This window comes from Pseudophryne corroboree, chromosome 1, assembly GCF_028390025.1.
Source record: "Pseudophryne corroboree isolate aPseCor3 chromosome 1, aPseCor3.hap2, whole genome shotgun sequence".
In the NCBI taxonomy this organism is placed as follows: domain Eukaryota; kingdom Metazoa; phylum Chordata; class Amphibia; order Anura; family Myobatrachidae; genus Pseudophryne; species Pseudophryne corroboree.
In genome coordinates this window covers 780,094,666-780,116,009 of record NC_086444.1, presented here as the reverse complement: position 1 = coordinate 780,116,009, position 21,344 = coordinate 780,094,666, and positions in this window count along the sequence as shown.

The following is a 21,344-nucleotide window of genomic DNA, read 5'->3' as shown; positions in this document are numbered from 1 at the left end:
ACCTGACACACATACACAGGCAGCACCTGACACACACACATATACACGCGCAGCACCTGACACCACGCACTCACATGTACAAGCACTGCATTTCACGCCTACCTCCAGCCTCAGTTACAGGCTGCTGCCGCCTACACCCCTCCCTGCATCAGCTGCAAAGGCAGCAAAATATTTTGACCAAAGTCTAAAGGCCAACTGTACACACTGAGCGATATGACCGCTCATATCACTCAGTGACGTCACGCCCCCGCCAGCCCTGCATGAAGGTCGTGGACGACAGTCCACATCCTTCATGCATGCCCTACCGACAGCGACGATTGTTGCCGACCCGCGGGGCAGCGCATCGTTCGTCGCTGGTGGCATATACACTTAACGATAAAACGAGCGACGTCGCTCAAGGAGGGGGAAAATGAGCGACGTCGCTCATTAAATCGTTAAGTGTGTACGGACCTTAAACAATTCGGTTTGGTAAATAAAATTATTTTGCTCAGAACAGTGATGTTATACGAACATTTTCATTAAACATTTTAAAAAATCAAATGTTTATTCTTACAGTGAAATTTTACATTTCTGAATAAAAAAAATAAATTTAAAAAAAGCGATGAAATTCCATAGACAAAAAACCTTACGGTTTCACATGTCCCATTAAGGCTTCTTAGACATGATCGAAATTTCAGAAACCTGTTGTAACTCTTCCACTCAAACTCCAAAAAGCAATGAAATTCCGATCATTAAGGCTGACGCCTTAATGGATGTGTTCCTTGCGCAATACAGATATGGTATGCCATCACAGCCTGTGGGTAAGTGCAGATTCAGCACTCTCACAGAGTGAGATTGCTGTCACTCACACAATGGTGGAGCTGCTAATTCACAGATTTGTGTGCTCATTGGAATACACACATGCAGTCTATGCAACTGAAGGTCTGAGCGGAAGACAAAGCTGCTCAGATGAGGTATGAGCGTTGTTGATTGGAGGGAGGAGAGCGGTGTGGATAGGGGAACAGAAGTGTGTGGATAGAGGGAAGACTAAGCAGCACTGATGGGGGGGGCAAAGAAACACGGGGTAATTCAGACCGCAGCAGCAGCGATCGCAGTCTGAATTAGTTTGTGAGGTGTGCACGTGCAATGGCTGCACTGCGCGTACGTACCCCAGGAGCCCAGTGAGATGCTATCAGCATCTCACTGGCTGCGATCACCCTGCCTGATTGATAGGCAGAGGGGGTTGCGGGGAAGGAGGGGGTGTGCAAACAGCGTTAGAATGCCATTGGCAGGGCATGGTCTGCACAACGGAGACGTTTCCGGACCACTGAGGGGTGGGCTGTGGCGGTTATTTCCCTGCCAAGAGCGCAGGACCCACGAAATTCACCTTCAGGATGTCGGCTACATGAATGGGGTAAGAGTGGTGTGGATAGGGGGTAGATTAAGCAGCAAGTATGGGAAGGGAGACAGAGCGGTGCAGATGGGGGAAATGGTGCAGATGGGTTGAAAACACTGGCTTGGATGGGTAGAAAACTGGTGCAGATGGGAGAGAAGACAGTGTGCCCTGTACTGGAGGAGACAGAGTGACGTTGAAGAGGGAAACACTGAGCAGCACAGAGAGAAGGAAACGGTGATACAGACAAGGCACAGGTGCGGAAAGACAGATGGTGCAGATAAGTTAGTACAGACTAGCACAGAGTGGAGAACACAGCAGTAGGGATAGGGGAAGACAGCAGCATGGAGGTGTATAGGGGAAGCAAGTGTAGATGCATAGACAGTAGATGTGGTATTATAGTTTTAGCAATTAACCAAGATATTTTGAGGGAGCTAAATGTGTATACTAAGTGAGATGGATGTATGGAGTGAGAAGCTGTTGTAACACGGTGGGATTGTTGTGGTGACCGAATGGGATGGTTGTGGGCACTGTGTGGGATGGGAGCACCACAAAACTGCTCAGACCTTCAGTTGCATAGACTGCATGTGTGTATTCCAATGAGCACACAAATCTGTGAATTAGCAGCTCCACCATTGTGTGAGTGACAGCAATCTCACTCTGTGAGAGTGCTGAATCTGCACTTACCCACAGGCTGTGATGGCATACCATATCTGTATTGCGCAAGGAACACGTCCATTAAGGCGTCAGCCTTAATGATCGGAATTTCATTGCTTTTTGGAGTTTGAGTGGAAGAGTTACAACAGGTTTCTGAAATTTCGATCATGTCTAAGAAGCCTTAATGGGACATGTGAAACCGTAAGGTTTTTTGTCTATGGAATATATATATATATATATATCATATAATTAAACTGTAATGGTTGAGAAGGCTATTTAGAGGTGGACACACTTGACTGAAAATCACAAACAGGCGATTTTCAGTCGACTGCACACGTGCTGCAGCAGGCACAGCCTTTCACTGGAAGGATGTGAACACATGATGATTGACAGGCGGCAGGTGGTGTTGTGGCATTGGGGGGGGGGGAGTGTTGCAGAAAATTCAGGCATATCATGGGCATTTCGTGGCCGGCTGATGATGTCTGAGTTTCCTGCAATCAGAGACATGGCAGCAGAACACCTGCCTATGCAGCCATGCTGCGAAAGCAGGAGTTGACCTCTTTTTAAGTTTGCAATCGCATCAGGGGGCAGAGCCACACATGCTGGGCTCCCTTGCCCTGTGCTGGGCGCCCTTGCCCTGTGCTGGGTGCCCCCCAGCATGCAACTTTTATGGTTGCAGATTTTGTAACCCTTTGTCTGTAAATAGCAATTTATTTTTTTTAGAAATATACTTCTAGGGACTGTTTATGAACTATAGAAAGGAAAAAAAGGAGTGTTATGGTAAACTTACCATGGTTAACACTATTTCTCAGAGGTACACTGGGATCCACAGGGAAACATTGGGGTATACAGTGGATCTTGATCCAGAGGCGCCAACAGGCTAAAGCTTTAGGTTGTCCCAGGATGTATTGGGGCCTTCTCTATAACCCGCCTTCAGGCACTGAGAGCTCAGTTTCGTTAACCAGTCCAATGCAGGAGTATTCACCACCCTTGGCTTTTTACCTATTTTGTTACATTACAACCTGTATTTTATATTTTTTTTATCTGAATTTTATGTGATGGATATGCACAAAATAGTCTAAGTTGGTGAAGTGAAATGAGAAACATTTATAAAAAAAATATTTTTTTAAAATAAAAAATTTAAAATCGGCATGTGCATGGGCATGTGCATATGTATTTACCCCTTTGCTATGAAGCCCCACAAAAGTTCTGATGCAACCAATTACCTTCAGAAGTCACATAATTAGTGAAATGAAGTCCACCTGTGTGCAATCTAAGTGTCACATGATCTGTCAGTAAAAACACACCTTTTCAGAAAGGCCCCAGAGGATGCAACACCACTAAGCAAGAGGCATCACACCATGAAGACTAAGGAGCATTCCAAACCTGTCAGGGACAAAGTTGTTGAGAAGCACATGTCAGGGTTGGGTTATAAAAAAATATCCAAATCTTTGTTGATCCCCCGGAGCACCATCAAACCCATCATATTCAAATGAAAAGCACATGATACCACAACAAACCTGCCAAGAGAGTAGAGATGAGCGGGTTCGGTTTCTTTGAATCCGAACCCGCACGAACTTCACTTTTTTTTTCACTGGTCCGAGCGACTCGGATCTTCCCGCCTTGCTCGGTTAACCCGAGCGCGCCCGAACGTCATCATGACGCTGTCGGATTCTCGCGAGACTCGGATTCTATATAAGGAGCCGCGCGTCGCCGCCATTTTCACACGTGCATTGAGATTGATAGGGAGAGGACGTGGCTGGCGTCCTCTCCATTTAGATTAGATTTAGAAGAGAGAGCGAGAGAGAGATTGCTGTGATACTGTAGATTAGAAGAGAGTGCAGAGTGCAGACAGAGTTTAGTGACTGACGACCACAGTGACCAGTGACCACCAGAGACAGTGCAGTTGTTTGTTTTATTTAATATATCCGTTCTCTGCCTGAAAAAAACGATACACAGTCACACAGTGACTCAGTCTGTGTGCACTGCTCAGCCCAGTGTGCTGCACATCAATGTATTGTATATAAAGCTTATAATTGTGGGGGAGACTGGGGAGCACTGCAGGTTGTTATAGCAGGAGCCAGGAGTACATGATAAATAATATTATATTAAAATTAAACAGTGCACACTTTTGCTGCAGGAGTGCCACTGCCAGTGTGACTAGTGGTGACCAGTGCCTGACCACCAGTATATTAGTAGTATTGTATACTATCTCTTTATCAACCAGTCTATATTAGCAGCAGACACAGTACAGTGCGGTAGTTCACGGCTGTGGCTACCTCTGTGTCGGCACTCGGCAGGCAGTCCGTCCATCCATAATTGTATTATATACCACCTAACCGTGGTTTTTTTTTTCTTTCTTTATACCGTCGTCATAGTCATACTAGTTGTTACGAGTATACTACTATCTCTTTATCAACCAGTGTACAGTGCGGTAGTTCACGGCTGTGGCTACCTCTGTGTCGGAACTCGGCAGGCAGTCCGTCCATCCATAATTGTATTATAATATATACCACCTAACCGTGGTTTTTTTTTCGTTCTTTATACCGTCGTCATACTAGTTGTTACGAGTATACTACTATCTCTTTATCAACCAGTGTACAGTGCGGTAGTTCACGGCTGTGGCTACCTCTGTGTCGGAACTCGGCAGGCAGTCCGTCCATCCATAATTGTATTATAATATATACCACCTAACCGTGGTTTTTTTTTTCGTTCTTTATACCGTCGTCATACTAGTTGTTACGAGTATACTACTATCTCTTTATCAACCAGTGTACAGTGCGGTAGTTCACGGCTGTGGCTACCTCTGTGTCGGCACTCGGCAGGCAGTCCGTCCAACCATAATTGTATTATATACCACCTAACCGTGGTTTTTTTTTCATTCTTTATACCGTCGTCATACTAGTTGTTACGAGTATACTACTATCTCTTTATCAACCAGTGTACAGTGCGGTAGTTCACGGCTGTGGCTACCTCTGTGTCGGCACTCGGCAGGCAGTCCGTCCAACCATAATTGTATTATATACCACCTAACCGTGGTTTTTTTTTCATTCTTTATACCGTCGTCATACTAGTTGTTACGAGTATACTACTATCTCTTTATCAACCAGTGTACAGTGCGGTAGTTCACGGCTGTGGCTACCTCTGTGTCGGCACTCGGCAGCCCGTCCATAATTGTATATACCAGTGACCTAACCGTGGTTTTTTTTTCTTTCTTTATACATACATACTAGTTACGAGTATACTATCTCTTTATCAACCAGTCTATATATTAGCAGCAGACACAGTACAGTGCGGTAGTTCACGGCTGTGGCTACCTCTGTGTCGGCACTCGGCAGCCCGTCCATAATTGTATATACCACCTAACCGTGGTTTTTTTTTCTTTCTTTATACATACATACTAGTTACGAGTATACTATCTCTTTATCAACCAGTCTATATATTAGCAGCAGACACAGTACAGTGCGGTAGTTCACGGCTGTGGCTACCTCTGTGTCGGCACTCCGCAGCCCGTCCATAATTGTATATACCAGTGACCTAACCGTGGTTTTTTTTTCTTTCTTTATACATACATACTAGTTACGAGTATACTATCTCTTTATCAACCAGTCTATATATTAGCAGCAGACACAGTACAGTGCGGTAGTTCACGGCTGTGGCTACCTCTGTGTCGGCACTCGGCAGCCCGTCCATAATTGTATATACCAGTGACCTAACCGTGGTTTTTTTTTCTTTCTTTATACATACATACTAGTTACGAGTATACTATCTCTTTATCAACCAGTCTATATATTAGCAGCAGACACAGTACAGTGCGGTAGTTCACGGCTGTGGCTACCTCTGTGTCGGCACTCGGCAGCCCGTCCATAATTGTATATACCAGTGACCTAACCGTGGTTTTTTTTTCTTTCTTTATACATACATACTAGTTACGAGTATACTATCTCTTTATCAACCAGTCTATATATTAGCAGCAGACACAGTACAGTGCGGTAGTTCACGGCTGTGGCTACCTCTGTGTCGGCACTCGGCAGCCCGTCCATAATTGTATACTAGTATCCAATCCATCCATCTGCATTGTTTACCTGAGGTGCCTTTTAGTTGTGCCTATTAAAATATGGAGAACAAAAATGTTGAGGTTCCAAAATTAGGGAAAGATCAAGATCCACTTCCACCTCGTGCTGAAGCTGCTGCCACTAGTCATGGCCGAGACGATGAAATGCCAGCAACGTCGTCTGCCAAGGCCGATGCCCAATGGCATAGTACAGAGCATGTCAAAACCAAAACACCAAATATCAGTAAAAAAAGGACTCCAAAACCTAAAATAAAATTGTCGGAGGAGAAGCGTAAACTTGCCAATATGCCATTTACCACACGGAGTGGCAAGGAACGGCTGAGGCCCTGGCCTATGTTCATGGCTAGTGGTTCAGCTTCACATGAGGATGGAAGCACTCAGCCTCTCGCTAGAAAACTGAAAAGACTCAAGCTGGCAAAAGCACCGCAAAGAACTGTGCGTTCTTTGAAATCCCAAATCCACAAGGAGAGTCCAATTGTGTCGGTTGCGATGCCTGACCTTCCCAACACTGGACGTGAAGAGCATGCGCCTTCCACCATTTGCACGCCCCCTGCAAGTGCTGGAAGGAGCACCCGCAGTCCAGTTCCTGATAGTCAGATTGAAGATGTCAGTGTTGAAGTACACCAGGATGAGGAGGATATGGGTGTTGCTGGTGCTGGGGAGGAAATTGACCAGGAGGATTCTGATGGTGAGGTGGTTTGTTTAAGTCAGGCACCCGGGGAGACACCTGTTGTCCGTGGGAGGAATATGGCCGTTGACATGCCAGGTGAAAATACCAAAAAAATCAGCTCTTCGGTGTGGAGGTATTTCACCAGAAATGCGGACAACAGGTGTCAAGCCGTGTGTTCCCTTTGTCAAGCTGTAATAAGTAGGGGTAAGGACGTTAACCACCTCGGAACATCCTCCCTTATACGTCACCTGCAGCGCATTCATAATAAGTCAGTGACAAGTTCAAAAACTTTGGGTGACAGCGGAAGCAGTCCACTGACCAGTAAATCCCTTCCTCTTGTAACCAAGCTCACGCAAACCACCCCACCAACTCCCTCAGTGTCAATTTCCTCCTTCCCCAGGAATGCCAATAGTCCTGCAGGCCATGTCACTGGCAAGTCTGACGAGTCCTCTCCTGCCTGGGATTCCTCCGATGCATCCTTGCGTGTAACGCCTACTGCTGCTGGTGCTGCTGTTGTTGCCGCTGGGAGTCGATGGTCATCCCAGAGGGGAAGTCGTAAGCCCACTTGTACTACTTCCAGTAAGCAATTGACTGTTCAACAGTCCTTTGCGAGGAAGATGAAATATCACAGCAGTCATCCTACTGCAAAGCGGATAACTGAGTCCTTGACAACTATGTTGGTGTTAGACGTGCGTCCGGTATCCGCCGTTAGTTCACAGGGAACTAGACAATTTATTGAGGCAGTGTGCCCCCGTTACCAAATACCATCTAGGTTCCACTTCTCTAGGCAGGCGATACCGAGAATGTACACGGACGTCAGAAAAAGACTCACCAGTCTCCTAAAAAATGCAGTTGTACCCAATGTCCACTTAACCACGGACATGTGGACAAGTGGAGCAGGGCAGGGTCAGGACTATATGACTGTGACAGCCCACTGGGTAGATGTATGGACTCCCGCCGCAAGAACAGCAGCGGCGGCACCAGTAGCAGCATCTCGCAAACGCCAACTCTTTCCTAGGCAGGCTACGCTTTGTATCACCGCTTTCCAGAATACGCACACAGCTGAAAACCTCTTACGGCAACTGAGGAAGATCATCGCGGAATGGCTTACCCCAATTGGACTCTCCTGTGGATTTGTGGCATCGGACAACGCCAGCAATATTGTGTGTGCATTAAATATGGGCAAATTCCAGCACGTCCCATGTTTTGCACATACCTTGAATTTGGTGGTGCAGAATTTTTTAAAAAACGACAGGGGCGTGCAAGAGATGCTGTCGGTGGCCAGAAAAATTGCGGGACACTTTCGGCGTACAGGCACCACGTACAGAAGACTGGAGCACCACCAAAAACTACTGAACCTGCCCTGCCATCATCTGAAGCAAGAAGTGGTAACGAGGTGGAATTCAACCCTCTATATGCTTCAGAGGTTGGAGGAGCAGCAAAAGGCCATTCAAGCCTATACAATTGAGCACGATATAGGAGATGGAATGCACCTGTCTCAAGTGCAGTGGAGAATGATTTCAACGTTGTGCAAGGTTCTGATGCCCTTTGAACTTGCCACACGTGAAGTCAGTTCAGACACTGCCAGCCTGAGTCAGGTCATTCCCCTCATCAGGCTTTTGCAGAAGAAGCTGGAGGCATTGAAGAAGGAGCTAAAAGGGAGCGATTCCGCTAGGCATGTGGGACTTGTGGATGCAGCCCTTAATTCGCTTAACAAGGATTCACGGGTGGTCAATCTGTTGAAATCAGAGCACTACATTTTGGCCACCGTGCTCGATCCTAGATTTAAAGCCTACCTTGGATCTCTCTTTCCGGCAGACACAGGTCTGCTGGGGTTGAAAGACCTGCTGGTGACAAAATTGTCAAGTCAAGCGGAACGCGACCTGTCAACATCTCCTCCTTCACATTCTCCCGCAACTGGGGGTGCGAGGAAAAGGCTCAGAATTCCGAGCCCACCCGCTGGCGGTGATGCAGGGCAGTCTGGAGCGACTGCTGATGCTGACATCTGGTCCGGACTGAAGGACCTGACAACGATTACGGACATGTCGTCTACTGTCACTGCATATGATTCTCTCAACATTGATAGAATGGTGGAGGATTATATGAGTGACCGCATCCAAGTAGGCACGTCACACAGTCCGTACTTATACTGGCAGGAAAAAGAGGCAATTTGGAGGCCCTTGCACAAACTGGCTTTATTCTACCTAAGTTGCCCTCCCACAAGTGTGTACTCCGAAAGAGTGTTTAGTGCCGCCGCTCACCTTGTCAGCAATCGGCGTACGAGGTTACATCCAGAAAATGTGGAGAAGATGATGTTCATTAAAATGAATTATAATCAATTCCTCCGCGGAGACATTGACCAGCAGCAATTGCCTCCACAAAGTACACAGGGAGCTGAGATGGTGGATTCCAGTGGGGACGAATTGATAATCTGTGAGGAGGGGGATGTACACGGTGATATATCGGAGGGTGAAGATGAGGTGGACATCTTGCCTCTGTAGAGCCAGTTTGTGCAAGGAGAGATTAATTGCTTCTTTTTTGGGGGGGGGTCCAAACCAACCCGTCATATCAGTCACAGTCGTGTGGCAGACCCTGTCACTGAAATGATGGGTTGGTTAAAGTGTGCATGTCCTGTTTTGTTTATACAACATAAGGGTGGGTGGGAGGGCCCAAGGATAATTCCATCTTGCACCTCTTTTTTCTTTTCTTTTTCTTTGCATCATGTGCTGATTGGGGAGGGTTTTTTGGAAGGGACATCCTGCGTGACACTGCAGTGCCACTCCTAAATGGGCCCGGTGTTTGTGTCGGCCACTAGGGTCGCTAATCTTACTCACACAGTCAGCTACCTCATTGCGCCTCTTTTTTTCTTTGCGTCATGTGCTGTTTGGGGAGGGTTTTTTGGAAGGGACATCCTGCGTGACACTGCAGTGCCACTCCTAGATGGGCCCGGTGTTTGTGTCGGCCACTAGGGTCGCTAATCTTACTCACACAGCTACCTCATTGCGCCTCTTTTTTTCTTTGCGTCATGTGCTGTTTGGGGAGGGTTTTTTGGAAGGGACATCCTGCGTGACACTGCAGTGCCACTCCTAGATGGGCCCGGTGTTTGTGTCGGCCACTAGGGTCGCTAATCTTACTCACACAGTCAGCTACCTCATTGCGCCTCTTTTTTTCTTTGCGTCATGTGCTGTTTGGGGAGGGTTTTTTGGAAGGGACATCCTGCGTGACACTGCAGTGCCACTCCTAGATGGGCCCGGTGTTTGTGTCGGCCACTAGGGTCGCTAATCTTACTCACACAGTCAGCTACCTCATTGCGCCTCTTTTTTTCTTTGCGTCATGTGCTGTTTGGGGAGGGTTTTTTGGAAGGGCCATCCTGCGTGACACTGCAGTGCCACTCCTAGATGGGCCCGGTGTTTGTGTCGGCCACTAGGGTCGCTAATCTTACTCACACAGCTACCTCATTGCGCCTCTTTTTTTCTTTGCGTCATGTGCTGTTTGGGGAGGGTTTTTTGGAAGGGACATCCTGCGTGACACTGCAGTGCCACTCCTAGATGGGCCCGGTGTTTGTGTCGGCCACTAGGGTCGCTTATCTTACTCACACAGCGACCTCGGTGCAAATTTTAGGACTAAAAATAATATTGTGAGGTGTGAGGTATTCAGAATAGACTGAAAATGAGTGTAAATTATGGTTTTTGAGGTTAATAATACTTTGGGATCAAAATGACCCCCAAATTCTATGATTTAAGCTGTTTTTTAGTGTTTTTGGAAAAAAACACCCGAATCCAAAACACACCCGAATCCGACAAAAATAATTCGGTGAGGTTTTGCCAAAACGCGTTCGAACCCAAAACACGGCCGAGGAACCGAACCCAAAACCAAAACACAAAACCCGAAAAATTTCAGGCGCTCATCTCTACAAGAGAGGGCCGGCCACCAAAACTCACAGACCGGGCAAGGAGGGCATTACTCAGAGAGGCAGCACAGAGACTAACGGTAACCCTGAAGGAGATGCAGAGTTCCACAGCAAAGACTGGTGTATATGCGCATTTGACCACAATATGCCATACACTCCACAGAGCTGGGCTTTATAGAAGAGTGGCCAGAAAAAAGCCATTACTTAGTATCAAAAATAGGAAGGCATATTTTTAGTTTGCCAAAAGGCATGTGGACGACTCCCCAAATGTATGGAGGAAGGTGCTCTGGTCAGATGAGACTAAAACTGAACTTTTCGGCCACCAAGGAAAACACTATATCTAGCGCAAACCTAACACATCGCATCACCTCAAGAACACCATCCCCACAGTAAAACATGGTGGTGGCAGCATCATGCTGTCGGGATGTTTTTCAGCAGCAGGGACTGGGAAACTGTTTTGAGTCGAGGGAAAGATGAATGGTGCTAAATACAGGGATATTCTTGAGCAAAACCTGTTACAGTCTGCCTGTGATTTGAGACTGGAACAGAGGTTCACCTTCAGCAGGACAATGACCCGAAGCATACTGCTAAAGCAACACTCGAGTGGTTTAAGGGGAAACATTTAAATGTGTTGGAATGGCCTAGTCAAAGCCCAGATCTCAATCCAATTGAGAATCTGTGGTCAGACTTGAAGATTGCTGTTCACAAGCGGAAACTATCCAATATGATGGAGCTGGAGCAGTTTTACCTTGAGGAACCAACCAACATAACTTCACAAGTGTGCTTACCTGGTTTAATGTTCACCTGCCAACTGACTTCTGGCTCATTTGTGATCATATATCTCTCTCATGCACTCATAAGCTCATTTACCTTTAACCTGGGTCAGCTGCTCTTTAAGTGTGTTGGTGACTGTCTCACTTTGAAAGCCAGAAGTCAGTTGCCAGGTGAGCTTTAAACCAGGTAAGCACACTTGTGAAGTTATGTTGGTGACTGTTTTACCTTTTAAAAGCCATAATTGTAGTAGGTAAGCTTTAAACCAGGTAAGCAAATTTTTTTCCTATAAAGCAGCAGTTACCAGGTCTCTAAAAAATCTATGTGAAAGTTTATGTGATAGAGTAGGACTTGCAGTGAAATGAGGTCCCGTGGAGTGGGCTGCAAACTTACATGCATTGTACAATTCATAAACCAAAACCCTGTTGTTTATCTAGTTGCATATTAAAGCATTAAGGTAAATGAAACTGCTAAGGAGAGTGCAGGGTTCTCTGTATATATATATATATATATATATATATATATATATAAAAACATAAACAAGAGGGTTCTGCACTCTCATCAAAGTTCCTAATGGTGGGTGCTCCCGACAGACGAAACGTCCGCAAATGTAGACGAGAATTCCACGTGGTGGAGGGTGCACTCTCACCGTGTATAAAGTAGTGATGTGCACCGGAAACTTTTCGGGTTTTGTGTTTTGGTTTTGGGTTCGGTTCCGCGGCCGTGTTTTGGATTCGGACGCGTTTTGGCAAAACCTCACCGAAAATTTTTTGTCGGATTCTGGTGTGTTTTGGATTCAAGTGTTTTTTTCAAAAAACCCTAAAAAACAGCTTAAATCATAGAATTTGGGGGTAATTTTGATCCCATAGTATTATTAACCTCAATAACCATAATTTCCACTCATTTCCAGTCATTTCTGAACACCTCACACCTCACAATATTATTTTTAGTCCTAAAATTTGCACCGAGGTCGCAGGATGGCTAAGCTAAGCGACACAAGTGGCCGACACAAACACATGGCCCATCTAGGAGTGGCACTGCAGTGTCAGGCAGGATGGCCCTTCAAAAAATACTCCCCAAACAGCACATGATGCAAAGAAAAAAAGAGGCGCACCAAGGTCGCTGTGTGACTAAGCTAAGCGACACAAGTGGCCGACACAAACACCTGGCCCATCTAGGAGTGGCACTGCAGTGTCAGGCAGGATGGCCCTTCAAAAAAAATGTCCCCAAACAGCACATGATGCAAAGAAAAAAAAGAGGCGCACCAAGGTGGCTGTTTGACTAAGCTAAGCGACACAAGTGGCCGACACAAACACCTGGCCCATCTAGGAGTGGCACTGCAGTGTCAATCAAGACAGGATGGCACTTCCAAAAAATTGTCCCCAAACAGCACATGATGCAAAGAAAAATGAAAGAAAAAAGAGGTGCAAGATGGAATTGTCCTTGGGCCCTGGGCCCTCCCACACACCCTTATGTTGTATAAACAGGACATGCACACTTTAACGAACCCATCATTTCAGCGACAGGGTCTGCCACATGACTGTGACTGAAATGACTGGTTGGTTTGAGCCCCCACCAAAAAAGAAGCAATCAATCTCTCCTTGCACAAACTGGCTCTACAGAGGCAAGATGTCCACCTCATCATCATCATCCTCCGATTCCTCACCCCTTTCACTGTGTACACCCCCCTCCTCACAGATTATTAATTCGTCCCCACTGGAATCCACCATCTCAGGTCCCCGTGTACTTTCTGGAGGCAATTGCTGCTGGTGAATGTCTCCACGGAGGAATTGATTATAATTCATTTTGATGAACATCATCTTCTCCACATTTTCTGGAAGTAACCTCATAGCCGATTGCTGACAAGGTGAGCGGCTGCACTAAACACTCTTTCGGAGTACACACTGGAGGGAGGGCAACTTAGGTAGAATAAAGCCAGTTTGTGCAAGGGCCTCCAAATTGCCTCTTTTTCCTGCCAGTATACGTACGGACTGTCTGACGTGCCTACTTGGATGCGGTCACTCATATAATCCTTCACCATTCTTTCCATGGTGAGAGAATCATATGCAGTGACAGTAGACGACATGTCAGTAATCATTGGCAGGTCCTTCAGTCCGGACCAGATGTCAGCAGTGGCACTCGCTCCAGACTGCCCTGCATCACCGCCAGCGGGTGGGCTAGGAATTCTTAGCCTTTTCCTCGCACCCCCAGTTGCGGGAGAATGTGAAGGAGGAGATGTTGACGGGTCACGTTCCGCTTTACTTGACAATTTTCTCACCAGCAGGTCTTTGAACCTCTGCAGACTTGTGTCTGCCGGAAAGAGAGATACAACGTAGGTTTTAAATCTAGGATCGAGCACGGTGGCCAAAATGTAGTGCTCTGATTTCAACAGATTGACCACCCGTGAATCCTGGTTAAGCGAATGAAGGGCTCCATCCACAAGTCCCACATGCCTAGCGGAATCGCTCTGTTTTAGCTCCTCCTTCAATGTCTCCAGCTTCTTCTGCAAAAGCCTGATGAAGGGAATGACCTGACTCAGGCTGGCAGTGTCTGAACTGACTTCACGTGTGGCAAGTTCAAAGGGTTGCAGAACCTTGCACAACATTGAAATCATTCTCCACTGCGCTTGAGTCAGGTGCATTCCCCCTCCTTTGCCTATTTCGTGGGCAGATGTATAGGCTTGAATGGCCTTTTGCTGCTCCTCCATCCTCTGAAGCATATAGAGGGTTGAATTCCACCTCGTTACCACCTCTTGCTTCAGATGATGGCAGGGCAGGTTCAGGAATGTTTGGTGGTGCTCCAGTCTTCTGTACGCGGTGCCTGAATGCCGAAAGTGGCCCGCAATTCTTCGGGCCACCGACAGCATCTCTTGCACGCCCCTGTCGTTTTTTAAATAATTCTGCACCACCAAATTCAATGTATGTGCAAAACATGGGACGTGCTGGAATTTGCCCAGATGTAATGCACGCACAATATTGCTGGCGTTGTCCGATGTCACAAATCCCCAGGAGAGTCCAATTGGGGTAAGCCATTCTGCGATGATCTTCCTCAGTTGCCGTAAGAGGTTGTCAGCTGTGTGCCTATTCTAAAAAGCGGTGATACAAAGCGTAGCCTGCCTAGGAACGAGTTGGCATTTGCGAGATGCTGCTACTGGTGCCGCCGCTGCTGTTCTTGCTGTGGGAGGCAATACATCTACCCAGTGGGCTGTCACTGTCATATAGTCCTGAGTCTGCCCTGCTCCACTTGTCCACATGTCCGTGGTTAAGTGGACATTGGGTACAACTGCATTTCTCTAACGTCCTAGTGGATGCTGGGGACTCCGTCAGGACCATGGGGAATAGCGGCTCCGCAGGAGACAGGGCACAAAAGTAAAAGCTTTACGATCAGGTGGTGTGCACTGGCTCCTCCCCCTATGACCCTCCTCCAAGCCTCAGTTAGATTTTTGTGCCCGGCCGAGAAGGGTGCAATCTAGGTGGCTCTCCTAAAGAGCTGCTTAGAGTAAAAGTTTTGTTAGGTTTTTTATTTTCAGTGAGTCCTGCTGGCAACAGGCTCACTGCATCGAGGGACTTAGGGGAGAGAAGTGAACTCACCTGCGTGCAGGATGGATTGGCTTCTTAGGCTACTGGACACCATTAGCTCCAGAGGGAGTCGGAACACAGGTCTCACCCTGGGGTTCGTCCCGGAGCCGCGCCGCCGACCCCCTTGCAGATGCCGAAAAATGAAGAGGTCCAGAAACCGGCGGCAGAAGACTTTTCAGTCTTCATAAGGTAGCGCACAGCACTGCAGCTGTGCGCCATTGTTGTCAGCACACTTCATAACAGCGGTCACTGAGGGTGCAGGGTGCTGGGGGGGGCGCCCTGGGCAGCAATGATAGTACCTTATTCTGGCTAAAAATACATCACATACAGCCCCTGGGGGCTATATGGATGTATTTAACCCCTGCCAGGTCTCAGAAAAACGGGAGAAGAAGCCCGCCGAAAAGGGGGCGGGGCCTATTCTCAGCACACAGCGCCATTTTCCCTCACAGAAATGCTGGTGGGAAGGCTCCCAGGCTCTCCCCTGCACTGCACTACAGAAACAGGGTTAAAACAGAGAGGGGGGGCACTGATTTGGTGATATGACTACATATATTAAAATGCTATAAGGGAAAAGCACTTATATAAAGGTTGTCCCTGTATAATTATAGCGTTTTTGGTGTGTGCTGGCAAACTCTCCCTCTGTCTCCCCAAAGGGCTAGTGGGTCCTGTCCTCTATCAGAGCATTCCCTGTGTGTGTGCTGTGTGTCGGTACGTGTGTGTCGACATGTATGAGGACGATGTTGGGAGGCAGAGCAAATTGCCTGTAATGGTGATGTCACTCTCTAGGGAGTCGACACCGGAATAGATGGCTTATTTAAGGAATTACGTGATAATGTCAACACGCTGCAAGTAGGTTGACGACATGAGACGGCCGGCAAACATATTAGTATCTGTCCAGGCGTCTAAAACACCGTCAGGGACGTTATAATGCCCATTTTACCTCAGTCGGTCGACACAGACACGGACACGGACTCCAGTGTCGACGGTGAAGAAACAAACGTATTTTCCTTTAGGGCCACACGTTACTTGTTAAGGGCAATGAAGGAGGTGTTACATATTTCTGATACTACAAGTACCACAAAAAAGGGTATTATGTGGGGTGTGGAAAAACTACCTATAGTTTTTCCTGAATCAGATAAATTAAATGAAGTGTGTGATGAGGCGCGGGGTTCCCCCGATAGAAAATTATTGGCGGTATACCCTTTCCCGCCAGAAGTTAGGGCGCGTTGGGAAACACCCCTTAGGGTGGATAAGGCGCTCACACGCTTATCAAAACAAGTGGCGGTACCGTCTCCAGATACGGCCGCCCTCAAGGAGCCAGCTGATAGGAGGCTGGAAAATATCCTAAAAAGTATATACACACATACTGGTGTTATACTGCGACCAGCGATCGCCTCAGCCTGGATGTGCAGCGCGGGGGTGGCTTGGTCGGATTCCCTGACTGAAAATATTGATACCCTTGACAGGGACAGTATTTTATTTACTATAGAGCATTTAAAGAATGCATTTCTATATATGCGAGATGCACAGAGGGATATTTGCACTCTGGCATCAAGAGTAAGTGCGATGTCCATATCTGCCAAAAGATGTTTATGGACACGACAGTGGTCAGGTGATGCAGATTCCAAACGGCACAAAGATGTATTGCCGTATAAAGGGGAGGAGTTATTTGGGGTCGGTCCATCGGACCTGGTGGCCACGGCAACTGCTGGGAAATCCACCGTTTTTACCCTAAGTCACATCTATGCAGAAAAAGACACCGTCTTTTCAGCCTCAGTCCTTTCGTCCCCATAAGCATATCTGCCCAGGGATAGAGGAAAGGGAAGAAGACTGCAGCAGGCAGCCCATTCCCAGGAACAGAAGCCTTCCACCGCTTCTGCCAAGTTCTCAGCATGACGCTGGAGCCGTACAGGACCCCTGGATCCTACAAGTAGTATCCCAGGGGTACAGATTGGAAAGTCGAGACGTTTCCCCTCGCAGGTTCCTGAAGTCTGCTTTACCAACGTCTCCCTCCGACAGGGAGCCAGTATTGGAAACAATTCACAAGCTGTATTCCCAGCAGGTGATAATCAAAGTACCCCTCCTACAACAAGGAAAGGGGTATTATTCCACACTATATTGTGGTACTGAAACCAGAAGGCTCGGTGAGATCTATTCTAAATCTGAAATATTTGAACACTTACAAAGGTTCAAATCAAGATGGAGTCACTCAGAGCAGTGATAGCGAACCAGGAAGAAGGGGACTATATGGTGTCCCGGGACATCAGGGATGCTTACCTCCATGTCCCAATTTGCCCTTCTCACCAAGGGTATCTCAGGTTCGTGGTACAGAACTGTCACTATCAGTTTCAGACGCTGCCGTTTGGATTGTCCACGGCACTCCGGGTCTTTACCAAGGTAATGCCCGAAATGATGATTCTTCTTCGAAGAAAATGGACGACCTCCTGATAAGAGCAAAGTCCAGAGAACAGTTGGAGGTCGGAGTAGCACTATCTAAAGTAGTTCTACGACAGCACGGGTGGATTCTAAATATTCCAAAACCGCAGTTGTTTCCGACGACACGTCTGCTGTTCCTAGGGATGATTCTGGACACAGTCCAGAAAAAGGTGTTTCTCCCGGAGGAGAAAGCCAGGGAGTTATCCGAGCTAGTCAGGAACCTCCTAAAACCAGGAAAAGTGTCAGTGCATCATTGCACAAGAGTCCTGGGAAAAATGGTGGCTTATTACGAAGCGATTCCATTCGGCAGATTCCACGCAAGAACTTTTCAGTGGGATCTGCTGGACAAATGGTCCGGATCGCATCTTCAGATGCATCAGCGGATAACCCTATCTCCAAGGACAAGGGTGTCTCTCCTGTGGTGGTTACAGAGTGCTCATCTTCTAGAGGGCCGCAGATTCGGCATTCAGGATTGGATGCTGGTGACCACGGAGGCCAGCCTGAGAGGCTGGGGAGCAGTCACACAGGGAAAAAATTTCCAGGGAGTGTGATCAAGTCTGGAGACTTTTCTCCACATAAATATACTGGAGCTAAGGGCAATTTATAATGCTCTAAGCTTAGCAAGACCTCTGCTTCAAGGTCAGCCGGTATTGATCCAGTGGGACAACATCACGGCAGTCGCCCACGTAAACAGACAGGGCGGCACAAGAAGCAGGAGGGCAATGGCAAAAACTGCAAGGATTTTTCGCTGGGCGGAAAATCATGTGATAGCACTGTCAGCAGTGTTCATTCCGGGAGTGGACAACTGGGAAGCAGACTTCCTCAGCAGGCACGACCTCCACCCGGGAGAGTGGGGACTTCATCGGGAAGTTTTCCACATGATTGTGAACCGTTGGGAAAGACCAAAGGTGTACATGATGGCGTCCCGCCTGAACAAAAAACTGGACAGGTATTGCGCAAAGTCAAGAGACTTTCAGGCAATAGCTGTGGACGTTCTGGTAACACCGTGGGCGTACCAGTCGGTGTATGTGTTTCCTCCTCTGCTTCTCATACCCAAGGTATTGAGAATTATAAGACGTAGAGGAGTAAGAACTATACTCGTGGCTCCGGATTGGCCAAGAAGGACTTGGTACCCGGAACTTCAAGAGATACTCACAGAGGACTCATGACCTCTGCCGCTAAGAAGGGACTTGCTTCAGCACGTACTATGTCTGTTCCAAGACTTACCGCGGCTGCGTTGACGGCATGGCGGTTGAACGCCGGATCCTAAGGGAAAAAGGCATTCCGGAAGAGGTCATTCCTACCCTGGTCAAAGCCAGGAAGGACGTGACCGCACAACATTATCACCACATGTGGCGAAAATATGTTGCGTGGTGTGAGGCCAGGAAGGCTCCACGAAGAAATTTCAACTCGGTCGATTCCTGCAAACAGGAGTGTCTATGGGCCTCAGATTGGGGTCCATTAAGGTTCAAATTTTGGCCCTGTCGATTTTCTTCCAGAAAGAATTGGCTTCAGTTCCTGAAGTCCAGAATTTGTCAAGGGAGTACTGCATATACAACCCCCTTTTGTGCCTCCAGTGGCACTGTGGGATCTCAACGTAGTGCTGGGATTCCTCAAATCACATTGGTTTAAACCGCTCAAATCTGTGGATTTGAAATATCTCACATGGAAAGTGACCATGATGTTGGCCCTGGCCTCGGCCAGGCGAGTGTTAGAATTGGCGGCTTTGTCTCACAAAAGCCCATATCTGATTGTCCATTCGGACAGGGCAGAGCGGCGGACTCGTCCCCAGTTTCTCCCTAAGGTGGTGTCAGCGTTTCACCTGAACCAGCTTATTGTGGTACCTGCGGCTACTAGGGACTTGGAGGACTCCAAGTTGCTAGATGTTGTCAGGGCCCTGAAAATATCGGTTTCCAGGACGGCTGGAGTCAGGAAAACTGACTTGCTGTTATCCTGTATGCACCCAACAAACTGGGTGCTCTTGCTTCTAAGCAGACGATTGCTAGTTGGATGTGTAGTACAATTCAGCTTGCACATTCTGTGGCAGGCCTGCCACAGCCAAAATATGTAAATGCCCATTCCACAAGGAAGGTGGGCTCATCTTGGGCGGCTGCCCGAGGGGTCTCGGCATTACAACTCTGCCGAGCAGCTACGTGGTCGGGGGGAGAACACGTTTGTAAAATTCTACAAATTTGATACCCTGGCTAAAGAGGACCTGGAGTTCTCTCATTCGGTGCTGCAGAGTCATCCGCACTCTCCCGCCCGTTTGGGAGCTTTGGTATAATCCCCATGGTCCTGACGGAGTCCCCAGCATCCACTAGGACGTTAGAGAAAATAAGATTTTACTTACCGATAAATCTATTTCTCGTAGTCCGTAGTGGATGCTGGGCGCCCATCCCAAGTGCGGATTGTCTGCAATACTTTACATAGTTATTGGTACAAAAATCGGGTTATTATTGTTGTGAGCCATCTTTCCAGAGGCTCCGCTGTTATCATGCTGTTAACTGGGTTCAGATCACAGGTTGTACAGTGTGATTGGTGTGGCTGGTATGAGTCTTACCCGGGATTCAAAATCCTTCCTTATTGTGTACGCTCGTCCGGGCACAGTATCCTAACTGAGGCTTGGAGGAGGGTCATAGGGGGAGGAGCCAGAGCACACCACCTGATCCTAAAGCTTTTACTTTTGTGCCCTGTCTCCTGCGGAGCCGCTATTCCCCATGGTCCTGACGGAGTCCCCAGCATCCACTACGGACTACGAGAAATAGATTTATCGGTAAGTAAAATCTTATTTTTTTAGGACACTGGCGAGTCTTTTTCTGAGGTCTGTGTACATTTTCGGTATCGCCTGCCTAGAGAAATGGAACCTAGATGGTATTTGGTACCGGGGACACAGTATCTCAATCAAGTCTATAGTTGCCTCTGAATTAATGATGGATACCGGAACCACGTTTCTCACCGCCCAGGCTGCCAAGGCCTGAGTTATCTGCTTTGCAGCAGGATGACTGCTGTGATATTTCATCTTCCTCGCAAAGGATTGTTGGACAGTCAATTGCTTACTGGAAGTAGTACAAGTGGTCTTCCGACTTCCCCTCTTGGATGACGATCGACTCCCAGCAGCAACAACAGCAGCGCCAGCAGCAGTAGGCGTTACACTCAAGGATGCATCGGAGGAATCCCAGTCAGGAGAGGACTCGTCAGACTTGACAGTGACATGGCCTGCAGGACTATTGGCTTTCCTGGGTAAGGAGGAAATTGACACTGAGGGAGTTGGTGGTGTGGTTTGCAGGAGCTTGGTTACAAGAGGAAGGGATTTAGTGGTCAGTGGACTGCTTCCGCTGTCACCCAAAGTTTTTGAACTTGTCACTGACTTATGATGAATGCGCTGCAGGTGACGTATAAGGGAGGATGTTCCGAGGTGGTTAACGTCCTTACCCCTACTTATTACAGCTTGACAAAGGCAACACACGGCTTGACACCTTTTGTCCGCATTTGTGTTGAAATAATTCCACACCGAAGAGCTGATTTTTTTTGTATTTTGACCAGGCATGTCAATGGCCATATTCCTCCCACGGACAACAGGTATCTCCCCGGGTGCCTGACTTAAAAAAACCACCTCACCATCAGAATCCTCCTTGTCAATTTACTCCCCAGCGCCAGCAACACCCATATCCTCATCCTGGTGTACTTCAACAGTGACATCTTCAATTTGACTATCAGGAACTGGACTGCGGGTGCTCCTTCCAGCACTTGTAGGGGGCGTGCAAATGGTGGAAGGCGCAAGCTCTTCCCGTCCAGTGTTGGGAAGGTCAGTCATCGCAACCGACACAATTGGACTCTCCTTGGGGATTTGTGATTTTGAAGAACGCACAGTTCTT